This window comes from Rutidosis leptorrhynchoides, chromosome 6, assembly GCF_046630445.1.
Source record: "Rutidosis leptorrhynchoides isolate AG116_Rl617_1_P2 chromosome 6, CSIRO_AGI_Rlap_v1, whole genome shotgun sequence".
Lineage (NCBI taxonomy): Eukaryota > Viridiplantae > Streptophyta > Magnoliopsida > Asterales > Asteraceae > Rutidosis > Rutidosis leptorrhynchoides.
Window position 1 is genome coordinate 106,911,214 of NC_092338.1, and position 22,694 is coordinate 106,933,907.

Genomic DNA, 22,694 nt, shown 5'->3' on the forward strand with positions numbered 1-22,694 from the left:
TGGTCCCAAAACGCGTCATGCTAGGAAAGGTCTCCACACCCTTATAAGGCATGCTTCGTTCCCCTCTCCAACTATGTGGGATGGATTTAACACGGATGTTACACATACCCCTTGCCATACCACCTGCCAGGCGTTTTTCAGCCAAAAATTACAATTTTGCCCCCAAGCTTTGCTTATAAAAGGAGGGCTTCACTTCTCATTTCAAAAAACCAAAAACACACCAATTCCTCACTTCTCTCTCCAAATATCTCTCTATAGTCGCTCTCTAGTGATCTATAGGAGATTAGTTCTCTCTCTACTTTCTCTCTCTAGTTTCTAGAGAGAGAAAAGTACAGAGATTAGGAAATGTAATTATCTCTCTATTGTCGCTCTCTAGTGATCAATAAGAGATTAGTATGCAGTTAGTAGTAGAAGCTATCGAGCATTGTAACGCTATGGATATTATGAAGAAATACAAGTGTTATTCTGCCGACATTATTCGGTACTATCTATCCTTTTCTTTTATCAGTTTATTATAATATTCTGGTTCGATGTTTATGATTTACTGATGTTAGAAATGCTTATTGCCATGATGTGTGAGTAATTGCTTGATTGTTTGCCATGATTTAGTAATGTTAGTTAGGGATGATTATCGTTTCGTACTCACTTTCTGTCTATGATATTAAACCTCGTTATTATCGTCCTTCTACCAATAAACGTGATTAAAACCTTTTATAAAGTCGATGTTATAAAGTTAATTAGTTATCTGTGTTTATACATTGGTCAAGGTATGAACCCATCGGAAATACTATAAAGTACATGGGGAATTACCACAGGACCATATCAAGACATTGGTCAGGAGTATAAGACTCGAGGAAATACTGTTGCAACAGTAGAGTACAGTGTTGATGTACTATAGGACCACTTGGGCATGGTCAAGGTTAGAAGCTATGGAACCACTATAAGTCTAGTACATGGTGGATAACTAAGTGATTTATTGGGTAGATTTAAGTAAGGGCTGGTTTAAGTCATAAATGGGAGTTTAACGCACTACAATACAAACTAAGCTTATGAATCTTCAAGGATGACTGAGAACTATCAGATGTTCTAATTTGTCTACAAACCCTTAGATTTTACCAAACCATTGACATAAAGGGATTCGAAACACAATCATAAGTACTCACTTGGGTGATACACTAAGGTGTTAAGAAAGGTTGGATATTCCATATATATGGCTATGCTACTTTATTCGTGCGCTCAAGGTATGCACTGCATCCAAGATGGGCTGCTTATATCCTTAAACCAGATAAAGCGTCGGGAGTTGAGCATAGTCCATCCGATCGGAATCTTCAAAGCCTAGTTCCTCGTGACATGCTAACCGGGAAACCGCTTAGTAAGGAATCTAGTGTTCACACCAAGGTATATCTATCCAAAGAGTGTCTCATAATCATCCCGACACTACGTTATCTTAAATCATGGTGAACCACGTCTTCTCTGTCCTTAGTTGTTGCATGCTAGCTAGCTTATTTTAATTATATTGTTTTAATATCTTAATTACAATTATATAAACTATTCAACCCAACTATTGCCTTTACACAATTTTATATTCCGGATAAAAGTGGTGTCTAGAATAAACCGGTTGGACTTGGTTATTGGATTTTCCGAACAGTCGCCAATTTATTGGGACCAAAAGGATCCTGCCTCTCCACACAAGGTGTACCTGGCCACTAGTCTTGGATACTAAATTGTGTATAAACCCAATCTTAATTACTAAATTATCTAGATAAGCTGCGTTTCAAATTCGACCGCACAAGGAACGACCCTCGGTCATATTTTCCCTTGCTAACCCATAGGAAGGAATAATAGATTTAGGCCCAGCACATATAAATTAAACAATCAACTTCTCCCGTTGGTATCCTGAACTGACGTTTTGCGACCTAACAACACTGCATAAATAAACCGTCCGATTCGGGCATATCACAGGAGAGTTAAATTTTTAGCGCCGCTGCCGGGGAACGGTTGTACGATTTGGAGCCTGTTTAGGTTAGTTAGTTTTTAAGAGAACCTTTTGACAGAGACTAGCTTTGTCAGAAGTTACTAGTTTACCATAGTTTGGTTAGATAATATTAGCTTAATTTAGATTAATTAAAAAGTTTAAAATGGACTTCCTTATTAGTGAACCTTTAGGATGGTTTAACCTACTTAGACCGCTAAGAATTCTTCCGACACATCCTTTCTTCTATCTAATATCATACATTGTACCCATCCGACGAGATCCACACTTACCTGCCGATACATTATTACCTCACTCGTATAATATATATATATATATATATATATATATATATATATATATATATATATATATATATTATAATTTTAATTTTAATTTTAATTTTAATTTTAATTCTAATTCTAATTCTAATTCTAATAATAAGGGTATGTTAGCGAATGTTGTAAGGGTGTAAGTCGAAATTCTGTCCGTGTAACGCTACGCTATTTTTAATCACTGTAAGTTATGGTTAATGTTATTTTTAAATTAATGTCTCGTAGCTAAGTTATTATTATGCTTATTTAATGCCGAAGTAATCGTGATGTGGGGCTAAATATTAAAATTGGGTAATTGGGCTTTGGACCATAATTGGGGTTTGGATAAAAGAACGACACTTGTGGAAATTAGACTATGGGCTATTAATGGGTTTTATATTAATTAAATGATACCTCGTTGATTTAATATATAGACTTATAATTTGACGTATTTATGTATAACCACATATGCTTGACTGGGCACGGTGGGCGGGATATCTATAAATACCAATAATTGTTCATTTTACCGGATACGGAACTGGATTAATAGTTAATAGACTTGTTGAAACAGGGGTGGATTACATTCAAGGGTAATTGGTGTAATTGTTAAAAAAGTAGTAAAACCTTAGACTACACGCAGTCGATAACCTGGTGTATTCATTAAACAAAGTATTAAGACCTTGTTACAATTCGAATCCCCAATTAGTTGGAATATTTGACTTCGGGAATAAGAATAATTTGACGAAGACTTTCGCACTTTATGAATATGATTGATGGACTATTATGGACAAATCCGTATGGACATATCGAATAATCCAGGACAAAGGACAATTAACCCATGGGAATAAACTAAAAACAACACGTCAAACATCATGATTACGGAAGTTTAAATAAGCATAATTCCTTTATTTCATATTTAATTTTCTTTATTTCATATCTAATTGCACTTTTAATTATCGCACTTTTATTTATTGTCATTTTATTTAATTGCATTTTTAATTATTGTACTCTTTAATTATCGCAATTTTATTTTATCGTATTTTTATTTATCGCAATTTCATTATCGTTATTTACTTTACGCTTAAAATTAAGTTATATTTATTTTTAATATTTTACATTAGGTTTTAACTGCGACTAAAGTTTTAAAAATCGACAAACCGGTTATTAAACGGTAAAAACCCCCTTTATAATAATAATACTACTTATATATATTTTTGTATTTTTGCAATTATAAGTTAAAACTAATATAGCGTTGAACTAGTTTAAGTCTCCTTGTAGAACGAACCGGACTTACTAAAAACTACACTACTGTACGATTAGGTACACTGCCTATAAGTATTGTAGCAAGGTTTAGGTATATCCACTCTATAAATAAATAAATCACTTGTGTAAAATTGTATCGTATTTAATAGTATTTCCTTGTAAAAATATAACTATTTTATACACCACCTCGCATACATCAATGATCCCAACTCTCACTTAGATCGATTCCTCTCCTTATCCAACTCATATAAGTAAAACAGGGTTGAACAAGATGTAGTTCATCTGTATCTATTCCCCTATTCCTTAACTCTTCATGCACAAACCTGGTTCGAGGGGTTAGAACCCAATTCTATCACCTCATGGGAGGAAATGGCAACAACTTTCTTAATCAAGTACTTTCCCCCATCAAAACAAATCATACTTAGGAATGATATCGTAAACTTTCAACAAGCATACGATGAATCACTCTACACTGCATGGGAAAGATTCAAACACTTGCTTCGAAGATGCCCGAATCACCGTCTTGAGAGCTCTGATCAGATTTTGACCTTCTATAAAGGTCTGAATCAGAACAATAAGTCTACTCTTGATGCTGTTTCTCAAGGTAACTTCATGAACTTCACTACTGACGAGGCCTGGAGATTGATTGAGGAGATGACTATGCACCATCACGATTGGAACACAGAAGAGCACATTTCATCAGCAACACCGCTTTCCGCCTCCGATCCTATCAAAACCATAAAATATCTCTCGGAACAAATAGAAAACCTCACCAAAGAAGTTGGAGAGCTAAAGAAACTCCCGCCACATGTGTCTAAAGTGCAATTATACCAGAATTGTACTGAACCACATTCGACCAAGGTATATGAGGCTGAATGTTAGGACTCTGTTGTCTACACCGATAAGATCCTAGCTCATCCTCACAACCCACCCACCAAACCCACTACCCCACCAGAGACAAGTCCAGACGATGTTCTACTGCGTATCATCAACATGATCACAGCAAGACAAGACGCAGCTGACTTAGTCATGACTAATCACCTGAGTAGTCTTGAAAATCAAATAAGCCAGCTAAATCAACGTCTTGATTCTCTTGGTTGTCCTAAAAATGACTCAAAGGTGGCACATAGCCAACCTTCAGTTTCTTCTAAGGAGAAGAAACTAACTAATACCCATTCGGTAGTAGTCATTGAGTCATCACCTAAAACACCCATTCCATTCTCGGGCCGTCTCAATCAAAGACATAACAAGATGAAATCTTTCAAGCTTGACGGTAAATTTTTGGACACTGTGTCTAAAAATCCTCATAGTAAGAAGTATTTTAGGAAACTCCTATCAACCAAGGATAAGGTACCCGAAGTACCCAATGTCCCGCTGAACGCGGATTGTTCAGCCATTCTCTTAAATACTCTTCCTGAAAAACTAGGGGATATCGGACGATTTACCCTTCCTTGTTCTATCTACCAATCTGGTACTATCTATTCTCTCGCTGACCTTGGTGCCAGCATCAATCTCATGCCCTACACACTATTCCAGAGACTCGAAATTGGAAACCTTAACCCTACTAAAATGAGCATCCAGCTAGCTGACCAATCCATTAGATATCCTAAGGGAATAGCTGAGAACGTCATGGTTAAGGTCGACAAATTCCTCTTTCCGACTGACTTTGTGGTTATGGACTATAAAGAAGACATGAAAACTCCTATCATCTTAGGAAGGCCTTTCATGAATACAGCCAAAGCGATCGCTGACGTTTATTCACGGACTATTACCTTGAGAGCCCGTGGAGAAGAGGTCACTTTCACGATCGACGAGTCTGTATGTCCTTCTAATGAGAACGCCGAAGTAAATACCATCTCCACTAGGAAAGTCACATTCTATTCCGAGAATGAAGAGAAGGAGATAGAAGTAGAAGACAAGAAGAATAACCACTCCACACCTACCCAATCTTCACTCCCACCTTATTTTGACCTTTTAATGACTGGAAAGGATTTTGTTCTAGAAGAACTCTCTGAACCAATTATTCTTGAAACTCCTGACCAGAGTGACGAGGAGGGGGATGAAGAAATTGAAATGGAGAGCCCGGAGAAGAAGAAGGAGATGAAGGATTCTAGCACCAAAGTAGTTGTTAATGTTGCTACCACATTGGAGACATCAATGGACATCGTCCCACCTCCATCCTTAGAGTACAACATTACGACCAACCCAAAGTCACAAAGAAGAAAGACTGGTTTTGTGCCAGGGCTACTTTATAAACCATCACTCCACTACATAAGAAAGACGGGTTTTGTGCCATGGCTACCTTTTAAACCATCACTCCACTACAATAATTATTGTTATTGTTATTATTATTATTATTGATTATTATTATCATTATTAATAATTATTGTTGTTATGATGTAAATTAGTATTATTACTAATATTAATTATACTACTATTATTTATCACTAATATAACTAATATTATTATTATTACTAAGTATCATCAATAAATATTACTAGTATCATTTTATACATATCAGTATCATTATTATCATTATTTACTAAAAGTACTATTATCTTAAACCTATCACTTTTATTAAAATTTGTATTATCGTTATTATTATAAATATTACTAAGTATCATTATTATTAATACTAGTAATAGAATTATTATCTAAACACCATTATTAGTATTGTTACTAATACGATCACTAAAAATTACTATTAAAACTATAATTATTATTAACATTACTAATATCGTTACAAATATTATTATTATTTTTTATTCATTTTACCAACTGTATTAAAATTATCATTTTTATTATCATTAATAAATTTATTATTAGTAATATCATTTATATTATTAGTATTACTAAAACTATCATGATATTAAAACTATCCTTTTCTTTAAAAATTACTTTATTATCATTATTAATTTTATGACAAGTGAATAATATACATGTGAGAATATATTTATATTACACATAAGTATGTATTAATAATATTATCAAATTTTTTATAAATAATCATATATAATGAATTAGGTATTCTTAATATAATATTAACCAGATAAATATATACATGATATATAATTTAAGGATATAAAATATATATTTGTTCGATTACCATTACATGTATTAATATACATGATTGATATAGGTTCGTGAATCCGAGGCCAACCTTGCATTATTTAGTTGTTCAATGTCGTTATATGTATTTTTACTACAAAATACAATACGGTGAGTTTCATTTACCTTTTTATCCTTTATATTTTTGGGCTGAGAATACATGCGCAATTTTTATAAATGTTTTACGAAATAGACACAAGTAATCGAAACTACATTATATGGTTGAATGATCGAAATCGAATATGCCCCTTTTAGTCTTGTAATCTGAGAATTTGGGAACAGATACCCTAATTGACGCGAATCCTAAAGATAGATCTATCGGGCCCAACAAGCCCCATCCAAAGTACCGGATGCTTTAGTACTTCAAAATTTATATCATGTCCGAAGGAGGATCCCGGAATGATGGGGATATTCTTATATGCATATTGTGAATGTCGGTTATCAGGTGTTCAATCCATATGAATAATTTTTGTCTCTATGCATGGGACGTATGTTTATGAAAAATGGAAATATGAAATCTTGTGGTCTATTAAATTTATTGAAATAATTATTATGATAAACTAATGAACTCACCAACCTTTTGGTTGACACTTTAAAGCATGTTTATTCTCAGGTATTAAAGAAATCTTTCGATGTGCATTTGCTCATTTTAGGGATATTACTTGGAGTCATTCATGACATATTTCAAAAGACGTTGCATTCGAGTCGTTGAGTTCATCAAGAATATTTTTAAGTCAATTATAATTAGATTTATTATGAAATGGTATGCATGCCTGTTGATAAGGCTAAAAAGGAACATATATTTCATAGCAATATCCCTCCTAAATAATATGTTTTCATATGTAATTGTATTATATTTTCATTGTAATTATTTAAATAAATAAGTGCGAAGACAAAAGGCGAAAACGAAGATTTGAAGACACAAACGTCCAAAAAGCTCAAATGTACAAGATACAATTCAAAAGGTTCAATTTATTAATGAAAAACGTCTAAAAATGACAAGAGTACAAGTTACAAAACGCAAAGTACAAGATATTAAATTGTAAGCAAGGACGTTCGAAAATCCGGAACCGGGACATGAGTCAACTATCAACGCCCGACGCAATGGACCAAAAATTACAAGAGCCAAAAGTTTGTGAGCTGGATTTTCAAACTCCACGACTCGCGGAGTTTGAAGGCCAAAAACTCCACGACTCGCGGAGCTGCCAAATTCCAAAATGCCTATAAAAGGTCACGAATTCTGTGAGTAAATATAAGATAAATAATAATAATAATACTCTGTAATAAATAATAAATAAATATATATATAATATATATATATAGTATAGGGTAGTTTTATATTAGATTAGTTCGGGTTATGTAAAGGTTATTTTACGGGTTTTTGAAGTCGAAATTCTGTCCGTGTAACACTAAGCGATAAATACTCAATGTAAGTTATGTTCTCCTTTTTAAATTAATGTCTCGTACTTAAGTTATTATTATGCTTATTTGAGCTAAAGTAATCATGATGTTGGACTAAATATTAAAGACGGGGTAATTGGGCTTTGTACCATAATTGGGGTTTGGACAAAAGAACGACACTTGTGGAAATTAGACTATGGGCTATTAATGGGCTTTATATTTGTTTAACTAAATGATAGTTTGTTAATTTTAATATAAAGACTTACAATTGGACGTCCCTATAAATAACCATATACACTCGATCGGACACGATGGGTGGGATATTTATATGTACGAATAATCGTTCATTTAATCGGACACGGGAATGGATTAATAGTCTATGGAATTATTAAAACAGGGGTGAAATTATGTACAAGGACACTTGGCATAATTGATAACAAAGTATTAAAACCTTGGGTTACACGCAGTCGATATCCTGGTGTAATTATTAAACAAAGTATTAAAACCTTGTTACAGTTTAAGTCCCCAATTAGTTGGAATATTTGACTTCGGGTATAAGAATAAATTGACGAGGACACTCGCACTTTAAATTTATGACCGATGGAATGTTATGGACAAAAACCAGACGAACATATTAAATAATCCAGGACAAAGGACAATTAACTCATGGGCATAAAACTAAAATCAACACGTCAACCATCATGGTTACGGAAGTTTAAATAAGCATAATATATTTTATTTCATATTTCCTCGTACTTTTATTTATTGTCATTTTAATTATTGTTATTTATTTTATATTGTTAGTTAAATATCGTCATTTACTTTACGCTTCGCTTAAAATATAAAATCGACAAACCGGTCATTAAACGGTAAAACCACCTTTTATATATTATTAATATAATATATTTTGTACGAATATAATTGTTTAAAATATAGTGTGAAATAAACCAGCTCCCTGTGGAACGAACCGGACTTACTAAAAACTACACTACTCTACGATTAGGTACACTGCCTATAGTGTTGTAGCAAGGTTTAGGTATATCCCATTTGTTAATAAATAATTAAAACTTGTGTAATTTGTATCGCTTTTCCTAGTAAAATATAGTACTATCACGTACACCCACGCTACGACATCAAGTTTTTGGCGCCGCTGCCGGGGACTCGGCGAAACGCTATATTTTTAATTTATTTTTGTATAAATATATTTTTATATATTTTTAGAAAAACAATATAAAATTTAAAAAAAAAAAACGTTTTTTTTAAACTCCACGACTCGCGGAGTTTGCAGGCTTAAAACTCCACGACTCGCGGAGCCGCCCTGACCAGCCTGACCAGAAACCCTATTTCGCATTAATTACGGGGTATTATTAATTATTATTATTATTTAACCCTAATTACTTTATTATTATTATTATTTAGTTTAAGTTTTTAAATTAATTAGTTATAATTAATTATATTTAGTTTTAATATATAAAAAATTAATACTTTTATAAAATATAAAAATAAAAATATAAAAATAATATTTTTTATAAAAATAAGTAATTTTATCACTTTTTATAATTTGTATCCTTTTATTTAGTGTAATCGTAATATTTTATATATTTTTCGTTCGCAATTAGTTTTAAAATTAGTTTTTCCGTAGTTATTTTATATGTATAGATTCTTAGGCTTTGCCGTAAAATCCCTTAAGTGCTATTTCTTTAGACTAAGATTTAGGTGCTTTAGAATTTTGCGACGATTTTAAAATTTTAGTGCCTTTTAAGTCACGACTCGCTACTTTCTTATTTTTATTTTTCGACGTTTTTCGACGCGTATTCTTTTTCTTTCTTATTTCTCGACGTTTTAGTTTTTAGGACTTAGAAATTTTCTCTATTTCTTATCTAATATCTCAAACAGAAAGAAAAATTATTTAAGTGGTTAAATTAATGGACGTTGATAATTTTCTGCTTCGTAGTAATAGTTGGATTTGTTAGTGGCTGAGTTGTGAGCTTCTGATTTAAAGGGTTCTGGCTCCCTGCTGCATCTTTTGGCTATTCGAAATGTGGGCAAAAGCAGAAAAGTCTATTAATTGGACAACTTATATAAGTTTTTCTATTTTTATAACTAATAGGATAATTAGTAAATGCACCACGTTGTAGCTAAAATTTGATAAAAAGTGTATTATGGAAAATTTTGAGAATATGTTGGAAACTCTTTCTGACATGCGAAATCAATTAAATCAATACTCTCAAACGAGTGTTGATGACAATTCGTTCGGTCAATCTTGGATCATGAATGACGAAACAATAACTGGTTGTGAAATCTGTGGAGATTATCATTCAACATGGGAATGTTATTATTATGTTCCTATGGAAAATTACGCACCCACGGAACCTGAATGGAATGATTATGAAGAATACAATTCAAATTGGGATTATTCCCAAGAATATTTCCAAACTCAACAACCAGTAGACGAGGAAAATTACGTGTCTGAAAATTTATTAGACAATATGAAAATCAAACTCGGAGAACTCAATGCTCAAAATGAACAAATGAGAGAGTTTGTAAACCGGCAAGCTGAAACTCTATCAGACTACACACCTGTTGATCTGAGGAGTATTGTGCAAGAAAATCTCATATCATCGAATTTTGATGAATTCGAGAGCTCCGAAATCACCAATTATCCCGATGATACTTTTTATTCAGTCTTACCAATTTCACAACATATCGACACATTAGCCTCTACCGAAGAAATCATCGATCCATCAATGGATAAAGAAGAAGTAAGGGTGACAAATTGGTACTCTTGGGAATACGATAACGTTGAAAATTTTACCCCCGAGGCCAAACCGAAATTCACCATTCCACAACCTTCAAACCCAATATTCTCAATAGACGAGTCATCCACCGGAAATGAACTACGAGCTGTAATAGATAATGACACCTCGAATTTCACCCAATTGGGTAATAGACGTGAAAACTTTGATACTGAGAATAAAAGGAAGGAAATATTAGGAATTGTCCACCCTATAGAAATAAGTATGTCGATGTATATCGATCCATTTGACCAAAAACCAGAAAAGAGACATATCCATTTACTAAAAGCTACACTTAAAAAAGAATTAAATAGTGACAATCGGGCGAGTCTAAACTTTAAACCCATTGATATATTATACACCACCCGAGATGTAAATAACTGGCTCACTACTCTAATTCGTGGAACTCATTCTACCGACTTCACATGTCGTCAGCTAAGTGTGGGGAAGTCTAACCCCACTTAACGTTAAATTCGGGGTTCGGGTTAGTGCATAACTCGTTAATTAAAATTCATGATAATTTAGGGTAAAATACGTATATTCAAAGATTAGCAAACAGTTCAGAAAAGCAACCGTTTTTGAAGAAAAATATGTGTGATAAAACAAGAAGGAATGAACGATGAGGCGCGCCATCTATCATTTGACGAGCTTTGTAATTACAAACTGGGTATTTTCAATCACTTTTCTACACTAATCACCCTCATGAATTTATAATTAGAGTCTGATTTCATGCAAATGAGGGCATTGCATGATCTCAAGCGTGGGGAAGGGTTATAAATTCTCTCGGGTTTATACGCCAAATTTTATGAAAATTTGAAAAAATTTCAACTAAATGAATTTAAAATCATGTTTATATATATTTATGAACGGTGAAAATTAGGTGTTAATACCGAAATTATCGTTACCTCGGAAAGGACATAAATTGAGAAACACCCTAAAACGCTTGAATTCATTTAAAATGGAATAAAGGAGAATAAAAAGGCAAAGAAAGAAACTAATTGTGGGGAGAATGTACCTAGTTATTCAATTAAAAACTATCTAGCACATGTTTCCGTAAAGTTATTGCAGGTGTTTTTGTTTTGGACTAAATTAACTATTTTACCCGATGAAAGAAAAGAAAAGATGGATCTACACGATGAATCAATTCCATCATTAAAAGGAAGTAAAGTCTTCCGAAAAAGACATGCGCTTCTTGATTTAGGTCAAGAAGTTGTCGTCCAGACCAGCTGTAGGTTGACGAAAAATCTAGAAAAGTCATCACTAAAATCAGCAGGAAATCCACGGACCTCAGCATCAAACAGGGTCGCCAAGTGGTCAGATTTATCCTAACCATGAGAAGGATTTATCTCGTACAATGGGGGGGACACCGTGCAAATTAGCTTGATAAGACTAATGAATCAGATCCCCAGAAAGGATAATCTCCTTAAAGATTAAAAATCAGCTTTTAAGACTGATATTACTCAATCCTTGAGATTGACCTTAAAGATTGAGAATTCAAACTCATGGAATTCATTGATATCTAAACTCGAGCTTGAACGAGAAAATATTTTGATCAAATTACAAACCGATTTGTTTTCTGAAAACCCATTTTCAATGCGTTCATTACCATTGAACGTAAAATCCTAGGAATTCACCTGGAATTTATTAGGTCACCTAAACCAAATCGGGTGTCAACCGTAAGAACGGTGGTTGCATAGCATGGTCGAAGACAGGACCTTGTGCCAGACCGAAAAATTATAAGGGTGAGCTTTACTATTGCTCCTACAAAGGATAGTAATTGCGTTCGACACGTTTATAGACCATAATCAAAAGCATGTCACGGGACATTGCCTTAACAGTTGCTTGTTCATCGCTTTCCTTTACAACCGGACGGTAGTTTGCCGAAAGGTAATATACGGGACAAGTAAATTGGACGTGTTGCTTTCCTAATACAAGGTTAGCAAGTGTGTGACACAAAATCACAAGTTTTGAGCTAAAAATTTCAAATATGAAACCTACCAAACCCACAAAAACAATTTGCAAACACCGGTGAAGGGTTATTCCGGAAAACTTATCTAGGGTAAAACCTAGATTGAATTTTCAAAAGATCAAATATTTTCATAAAGATCCAATTTCCTTAAGGATCTACATTTTCATAGTCATGTGGGACTGTAAACCGCCTTTCAAATATGCACTTTGCTTTGGAAACCGAAAGTAAATCGGCTATTTGATTGCAAGTGTCGTTGACCTAAACTCGAGGCAACTGTGGATGACACACCCACCTTTAACCATGGTTCAATCGTTACTATCATTGTTTATACCACCATATCAAAATCACTGATGTACAAAGTGTGATGAATAAATAAGTGATTCATGTATGTTTTTATTTCAAGTTCTGTATTGCTTGAGGACAAGCAACGCTCAAGTGGGGGGATATTTGATAAGGCTAAAAAGGAACATATATTTCATAGCAATATCCCTCCTAAATAATAGGTTTTCATATGTAATTGTATTATATTTTCATTGTAATTGTTTAAATAAATAAGTGCGAAGACAAAAGGCGAAAACGAAGATTTGAAGACACAAACGTCCAAAAAGCTCAAATGTACAAGATACAATTCAAAAGGTTCAATTTATTAATGAAAAATGTCTAAAAATGACAAGAGTACAAGTTACAAAACGCAAAGTACAAGATATTAAATTGTACGCAAGGACGTTCAAAAATCCAGAACCGGGACATGAGTCAACTATCAACGCCCGACGCAACGGACCAAAAATTACAAGAGCCAAAAGTTTGTGAGCTGGATTTTCAAACTCCACGACTCGCGGAGTTTGAAGGCCAAAAACTCCACGAATCGCGGAGCTGCCAAATTCCAAAATGCCTATAAAAGGTCACGAATTCTGTGAGTAAATATAAGATAAATAATAATAATAATACTCTGTAATAAATAATAAATAAATATATATATAATATATATATATATATATAGTATAGGGTAGTTTTATATTAGATTAGTTCGGGTTATGTAAAGGTTATTTTACGGGTTTTTGAAGTCGAAATTCTGTCCGTGTAACACTACGTGATAAATACTCAATGTAAGTTATGTTCTCCTTTTTAAATTAATGTCTCGTACTTAAGTTATTATTATGCTTATTTGAGCCAAAGTAATCATGATGTTGGACTAAATATTAAAGACGGGGTAATTGGGCTTTGTACCATAATTGGGGTTTGGACAAAAGAACGACACTTGTGGAAATTAGACTATGGGCTATTAATGGGCTTTATATTTGTTTAACTAAATGATAGCTTGTTAATTTTAATATAAAGACTTACAATTGGACATCCCTATAAATAACCATATACACTCGATCGGACACGATGGGCGGGGTATTTATATGTACGAATAATAGTTCATTTAACCGGACACGGAAATGGATTAATAGTCACTAAAATTATTAAAACAGGGGTGAAATTATGTATAAGGACACTTGGCATAATTGATAGCAAAGTATTAAAACCTTGGGTTACACGCAGTCGATAACCTGGTGTAATTATTAAACAAAGTATTAAAATCTTGTTACAGTTTAAGTCCCCAATTAGTTGGAATATTTGACTTCGGACATAAGGATAATTTGACGAGGACACTCGCACTTTATATTTATGACTGATGGACCGTTATGGACAAAAACCAGATGGACTTATCAAATAATCCAGGACAAAGGACAATTAACCCAGGGTAATAAATAATCAAAATGTCAAACATCATGGTTACGGAAGCTTAAATAAGCATAATATATTTTATTTCATTTTTCCTCGTACTTTTATTTATTGTCATTTTAATTATTGTTATTTATTTTATATTGTTATTTAAATATCGTCATTTACTATACGCTTCGTTTAAAATATAAATCGACCAACCCGTCATTAAACGGTAAACCCCCTTTTATATATTATTATATATAATTATATATATTTTGTACAAATATAGTTGTTTAAAAATATAGTGTGAAATAAGCCCGCTCCCTGTGGAACTAACCAGACTTACTAAAAACTATACTACTCTACGATTAGGTACACTGCCTATGGTGTTGTAGCAAGGTTTAGGTATATCCCTTTTGTAAATAAATAATTAAAACTTGTGTAATTTGTAACGTATTTCGTAGTAAAATATAGTACTATCACGTACACCCACGCTACGACATCACCTGTCAACATTCGATGTAATGAAAGTTTGTCTTTTAAAAACGAATGCAATGTTTGTAAAATGTATCATATAGAGGTCAAGTACCTCGTGATGTAATCAACTATTGTGAATCATTGTAATTGATATGGACTTCGTCCAGATAGATTAGGACGGGTCACTACAGTTGGTATCAGAGCGGTGGTCTTAGCGAACCAGGTCTGCATTAGTGTGTATAACTGTTAAGTCGTTAGGATGCATTAGTGAGTCTGGACTTCGACCGTGTCTGCATGTCAAAAGTTTTGCTTATCGTTTCTAGTCGGAAAACATCTTCTTATCATCCTTAGGAAATTACCTGCTTATCATTCTTAGTCTAGACACGTTTTACTGCATTGACTGCATGATTAGTGTATAGACAAAAATTTATATCTTAGCATATCTGTTAATTCATATCTTAGCGTACCTGTTATGGTTACCGATGCCTGACAGTTTCCGTAGATTCCTCCGTAACTTATGGGATTTTAGTATTATATATGCATATGTAAATTATGTATTGCAGGGTACTAATCTACATCCTATAATCTATTTCTTATCAAAAATACTTCATTTAATCGTACGAGATGAATCCCTCAATCAGTTCGAGTCCCTCAGATTTCGATAGCTATCCCGATAGTTATTCCGACAGCTATTCCGATATGAATTTCCACTCGAGCTCCGAAAGCAGTATAACCGAAATGAATCAACCAACTAGTCATCTTCAATTCTGGATGAATTGGGAATGGGTTCATAGTCTACTTAATCATTGGAGATAAGAAGAAGCGATCCCTTTCATCCACCATATTGTCCTCTGGGAGAAAAATCTGAAGCATTCACCGGCAAACCAATCTGAAACACCATTTTCACTCTCATTTCCTGGATATCTCGCCACGATTATATTTTATCTAAAATTCTAAACCTTATTCATCCACTTGTTTCAACCGTCAATCATCCCGGAGTAATCGAAGAAGCCAACGAGCTTCGCGCCCGAGTTGTAGCTTTGGAAAATATAGTGCAAAATGTACCAGCTTCAGCAACATCACCGGCACCAACAGTACCATCACCACTATCAACAACAACATCCGCATCTCATGCCTCAACATCTCATTCTGTACCTCGAGTACAATCATCATTCTACGAATTGTTCTACATTATTTATCTTCGTTCTACATGGCGATTATGTAATCTCTCAAGTTTTAGAGATTATTCATTCTAGTTCCAAACAGAAATCAAATGAGATTAATATCATATTAACTCATTAAATCCATGATTGCATCTGAAGAAAATATATATACAAGTATATTTTTATAAAGATTGTAATTAAAAATTCTTTCGTACAAACTGTTAATGGTGAAAATATTTTAACGGGTAGGTAATACCCGAGGAATATTTAGATTTCACTTTAATAAGTTACACTGTACATTTGACGAAACTGATTCAACAGTCATTTACTATCCTACTTACAACCACCGATATACGTATCCGTTCACCAAAGAATAACTATTTTCATTCAAATTCAATTTCATATTTAGATTTTGACCTATCAAAATCCAACAAGTGGCATAATGAAGAAATAATGGACACAATAAAAATTGATTAGAAACAGACTAATTAACAATATGAAATTTTGTTAAGAATCCACGCTAACAAGATCCTAACTAACTGTTCCTAGCTAACTGTTAATTCCGTATTATATTTTATTTTATCGCAATTTATTTATCGCAGTTTATTTATCGCAATTTATATTCTCGCAATTTTATTTATCGTCATTTAATTTCTGTTATTTATTTTACGCACTTTAAATATCAGGACACGTATACAAGGTTTTGACATATCATATCGACGCATCTATATATATTATTTGGAATAACCATAGACACTCTATATGCAGTAATGATCGAGTTCTCTATACAGGGTTGAGGTTGATTCTACAATAATATATATAATTTGAGTTGTGATTGAGTCTGAGACATGTACACGGGTCACGATACGTATTAATTAATTCGAATATTATATATTGCTAACTGTGGACTATCAACTGAGGACTACCAACATTGAACAATTAAAATGAATTAAAATATTGATTATAACATATGAAACTAAACAATTCTTCAAGTTTGCCACTTGATTTCATCTCAAACCTCATTTGTATCTTGACGATCACAATCTGCGTTCAAACCTTTCGTAATTCTTGAAAACACCTCAATCGAGAGGATGAACCAACAGTACTTCATCTACGTAACAAGAGATTGATGCATATAGTTATGCACTTGAAAACTCTCAGAACATGAGTAAACGTTTAACAAGTATCTGTGCTAGCTCCTTTGGCATTGTTATTACCGAAAATAACTTTACAATCCCTCTTCAAAGTAGCCAATTTTGTCACAGCTTCAACAAATCAACTTCGACTTTCATTCGGATTAGCCTTATTATAATCTTGATTATATAAGTTACCTTTCGTCATCGTTACCTGAGAATCGTTTATATTTCACGACCTTAACAGTAAATTTACCAGCAACTCCGTTGATCTTTGATTTTCCGAATATCATTATATTCATTGAAACCCTATCATATACTCATCCGCATCTTGTAACGAGTATTGCCATACCAAATACTGGGATCATCAATCATTATTTTGAAATCTCGCAGCATGTCTACATCAACAGTTATAAGTATACATATAATCCTTATCTCAGAATTATGATCTTCCACTCTGAAATTTTGAAAAGCACCCATTCTACAAATCAATACTCTAAATTCTAAAAAAGCTGAATACAGCAGCAAAAACTGTATAAGCTGAATACAGCAGCAGAAACTATACACGACCTTAACCGTCGAAGGTATAAAGATAAAGAATAGTATGTTGGCAAAGCTCAGAAAGATTGGAACTGGAAACCGGATTGAGCCAAACCATGAAGGAGACTGAACAAATCACAAGGACTAAACTTGTACATAAAGAATCCAGATGATCCTGTTTCTAATGAAATCTTTAGCGAATACCTTACTCCTTAACCACTCTAAATCATCGTGAATGAATTTCTTTATCACAATCTGATTCTGAAATCCTAAGATATCATCGTACCTTTCTTTATAAATATCCTCTATATTTCTGAAGATATTTTCGTAACTATTCTTATCTGAAATCAATAATCTCTTCGTGCTATTAGTGTTACATCATATAGAAACTGTTAGTTTCTATATTCTGTAAACTTTCAAACTTAAAATATGAATATTATTGAAGTAATGTTGGGGACAGATGCATGAGTTAGTATAATATAATGACACTTGATCAACGTGATTATATTACAGTAAGTCATGCTGAGCTTCTAATGGAACATGATGATTCACAGTACCATCATCATGTGACATGTTACACGACTCTTACATTCTACCTAATCTCCAAACATATCAAGAACATATCTTCCTGATACTTCTATCTTTTCTATTGAATCCTGGTAATTTAACCAACCAAGATCGTGCTATAACAATCTCTCTCGTAGAACATTAGTCATGTTCATTCGAAACTCCATACCTATGAATTCTGGACCATTCCTTGTAGTACTTAGAGTCGAGAAGAGAATAAAAAGGCAAAGAGCTCCAAAATAAAAGGGAGGATATAAAGCCCGATAATAGCACCTAAATTACAAACCGTGTATATCAATGTTTATCGCAGCATAAAGACACGGGAGAATTAAAAACACTATAACCCAAAGGGCGAAGTAGAAGAAAACAGATTCCTCCAGTGGCAGTTGGAAGAGAAGAATGATTGTTGTGACAGTAAGGATAAGGACAATGATTTGAACTGGATTAAGCATTTTCACAATCTTTTGGATGTATGAACTAAGAAGGAAAGTATAGGAATGGTGAAAATATTTGAACGGAAAAAGTTTAATTTATAATGGAAATATCAGTCAGAGTAATCGAGGCAGATCACCGTATTTAATTATAGAGATCTTAATCTCCTTTTTCGTCGAAGAATCAAAACTCTCAGATTTAGAAGATTTTCTTTTAAATCCCTTGAATTTCGGAATTCAACCCTGACTCTGTCAAAAGTTAATACGCACCTTATTTTCTAAATTCAACCAAGACAACTGATAATGCTAAAAACGAACATATATTTCATAGCATTATTCCTCAAGAAAGACAAGCTTTTAGTTGCAATTGTTCTATTTACAAGTGATATTCGTTTAAATAATAAAAGGTGAAGACAAAAGACAGATTCGACGAATTGAAGACGCAAACGACCAAAAAGCTCAAAAGTACAAAATACAATCAAAGAGGTTCCAATTATTGATAAGAAACGTCTCGAAATTACAAGAGTACAAGATTCAAAACGAAAAGTACAAGATATTAAATTGTACGCAAGGACGTTCGAAAATTCGGAACCGGGACCAGAGTCAACTCTCAACGCTCGACGCAACGGACTAAAAATTACAAGTCAACTATGCACATAAATATAATATAATATTTAAATAATTCTTATAATTATTTATATATTATATAAATAAAAAAATCCGTCGGCAAGAAAGACTCCAAAGTTGGTGAGCTGTATTTTCAAACTCCGCGACTCGCGGAGTTTGAAGGAAAAAAGGGCCGCGAGTCGCGGAGCCCCAAAAACTGAAACTCCCTATAAAGCCCAACGAATTCTGATCAATTTTTCATCAATATATATCCATCTCTCTATCTATATACGTAATATTTATATTTATAATTTTAATTTTAATTTTAATTTTAATCCTAATAATAAGGGTATGTTAGCGAATGTTGTAAGGGTGTAAGTCAAAATTCTGTCCGTGTAATGCTACGCTATTTTTAATCATTGTAAGTTATGTATAACCGTTTTAATTTAATGTCTCGTAGCTAAGTTATTATTATGCTTATTTAAAACGAAGTAATCATGATGTTGGGCTAATTACTAAAATTGGGTAATTGGGCTTTATACCATAATTGGGGTTTGGACAAAAGAACGACACTTGTGGAAATTAGACTATGGGCTATTAATGGGCTTTATATTTGTTTAACTAAATGATAGTTTGTTAATGTTAATACAAAGATTTACAATTGGGCGTCCCTATAAATTATCATATACACTCGATCGGACACGATGGGAGGGGTATTTATATGTACGAATAATTGTTCATTTAACCGGACACGGGAATGGATTAATAGCCACTAGAATTGTTGAAACAGGGGTGAATTACATTCAAGGGTAATTGGTGTAATTGTTAACAAAGTAGTAAAACCTTGGTTTACACGCAGTCGATAACCTGGTGTATTCATTAAACAAAGTATTAAAACCTTGTTACAATTCGAATCCCCAATTAGTTGGAATATTTAACTTCGGGTATAAGGATAATTTGACGAGGACACTCGCACTTTATATTTATGACTAATGGACTGTTATGGACAAAAACCAGACGGACATATTAAATAATCCAGGACAAAGGACAATTAACCCATGGGCATAAAACTAAAATCAACACGTCAAACATCATGGTTACGGAAGTTTAAATAAGCATAATTCTTTTATTTCATATTTAATTTCCTTTATTTTATATTTAATTGCACTTCTAATTATCACAAATTGCACTTTTAATTATCGTATTTTTTTAATTATCGCAAGTTTATTTTATCGCACTTTTATTATTCGCAATTCCATTATCGTTATTTACTTTACGCTTTAAATTAAGTCTTGTATTTATTTATTATTTTATATTTGGTTTTAACTGCGACTAAAGTTTTAAAATCGACAAACCGGTCATTAAACTGTAAAAACCCCCCTTTATAATAATAATATTACTTATATATATATTTGTAAAAGTAAACTAATATAGCGTTAAGCTTTGTTTAAAGATTTTCCCTGTGGAACGAACCGGACTTACTAAAAACTTCACTACTGTACAATTAGGTACACTGCCTATAAGTGTTATAGAAAGGTTTAAGTATATCCATTCTCTAAATAAATAAATATCTTGTGTAAAATTGTATCGTATTTAATAGTATTTCCTGCTGAAATTTAAAGCTATTTTATATACACCTCGCATAACATCAAGTATTTTTTTGGCGCCGCTGCCGGGGACAATTTAGCTTAAAAGCCGAAAGCGCAACGCTAATTAATTAATTAAAAAAAAAGATTTTTATTTTTAGTTTACTTTTATTAAAATTCACTTTTGTAAAAATACGTTTTTAATTATTCGAAAATATAAAAAGAAAAATAAAAATTTATATATTTTTAAGATTTTATTAAATATTTAAGTTTTATAAAGTTTCTTTATTTTTATTTTATAAAAATATAAGTTTTTATTATATAAATATTTTAGATTTTAAAAAAAAATATAAAACAGAAAATATAAAATAAAAAAAAAGCGCGTAAAATTTTAAACTGTACCTGAGTTGAAAATTGAAACCCCGCGACTCGCGGAGTTTGCAGCCTCGAATACTGCGACTCGCGGAGACACCCTGACACCGACAGAAACCCTAATCTTCATTTAATTACGGAGTAATTATTAATTATTATTATTATTAACCCTAATTAATTATTATTATTATTATAATTAGTTTTACTTTTTATTTAATTTATATTTTAGTTAAATTAGTTTAATTAAATTGTAAAATTAATAGTTTTATAAAATAAATAATATAAAAATAATATGTTTATAAAATTTGTACTTTTTACAACTTTTAGTATATTTTTATATTTTGTCCCTTTTTAATTGTTTTAGCGTAATATTTATATTTTTAGCTCATATTTAGTTTTAAACTTAGTTTTTGCCATAGTTATTTTTACTTCTAGATTTTTAGGCTTAGCCGTAGAATTCCTTAAGTGCTTTTTCTTTAGATTAAGATTTAGGTGCTTTAGAATTTTGCGACGCCTTTTTAAGTTTTAGTTTCTTTTTAAGTTATTTCCATTTGAGATTTAGTTTTTCTTGTAAGCTTTAATATTTTTAGACGACTTTTACCTATGTATCAATTATCATTCCAATTAGTAATCTCAATTTGCGATTATAATTTTAAGTTAGTTGTAGTAATAAGGTTAGGTTAGTCAAGTGTTTTTAAGTTTTATAAGTTCCTTTTATTTTTCCGTCACCTTTTATTTTTCAACCATTTTTCTTTTTCGACCTTTTTCGACGAACTCTTTTTCTTTCTTATTTCTCGCTTTTCTAGTTTTAGGACATATATTTTTATTCTACTTCTTATCTAAATTTCTTAAAATTACGAAAATTTATTTTAAGTGGTTAAATTGATAGACATCAAAATTTTCTGGTTCGTAGTAATAGTTGGATTTGTACGTGGACCGGGTTATTGGAGCCAAACAGTCCTCAATTATATTGAGACCAAACGAATCCTGCCCCTCTGCTGCATCTTTTGGCTATTCGAAACGTGGGCAAAATCGGAAAAGTCTATTGATTGGATAACTTATTATAATTTTTCTTTCCTTTTAAAAAAAAAAAAAAAACTAATAGGATATTCAGTGAATGCACCGAGCAAGACGTTCACCACCTTTTGTACGTTCACCACCTGTAACTAGATCAAGACATTTAGCAAATATTACCGCCGTTGATTTTTCTTTAGAATCGTCATCCAGTCGACCAAGTACTCCAGTTCAAATTTCCGATAATCCATTTTTTGAACCCGACCTCACAAT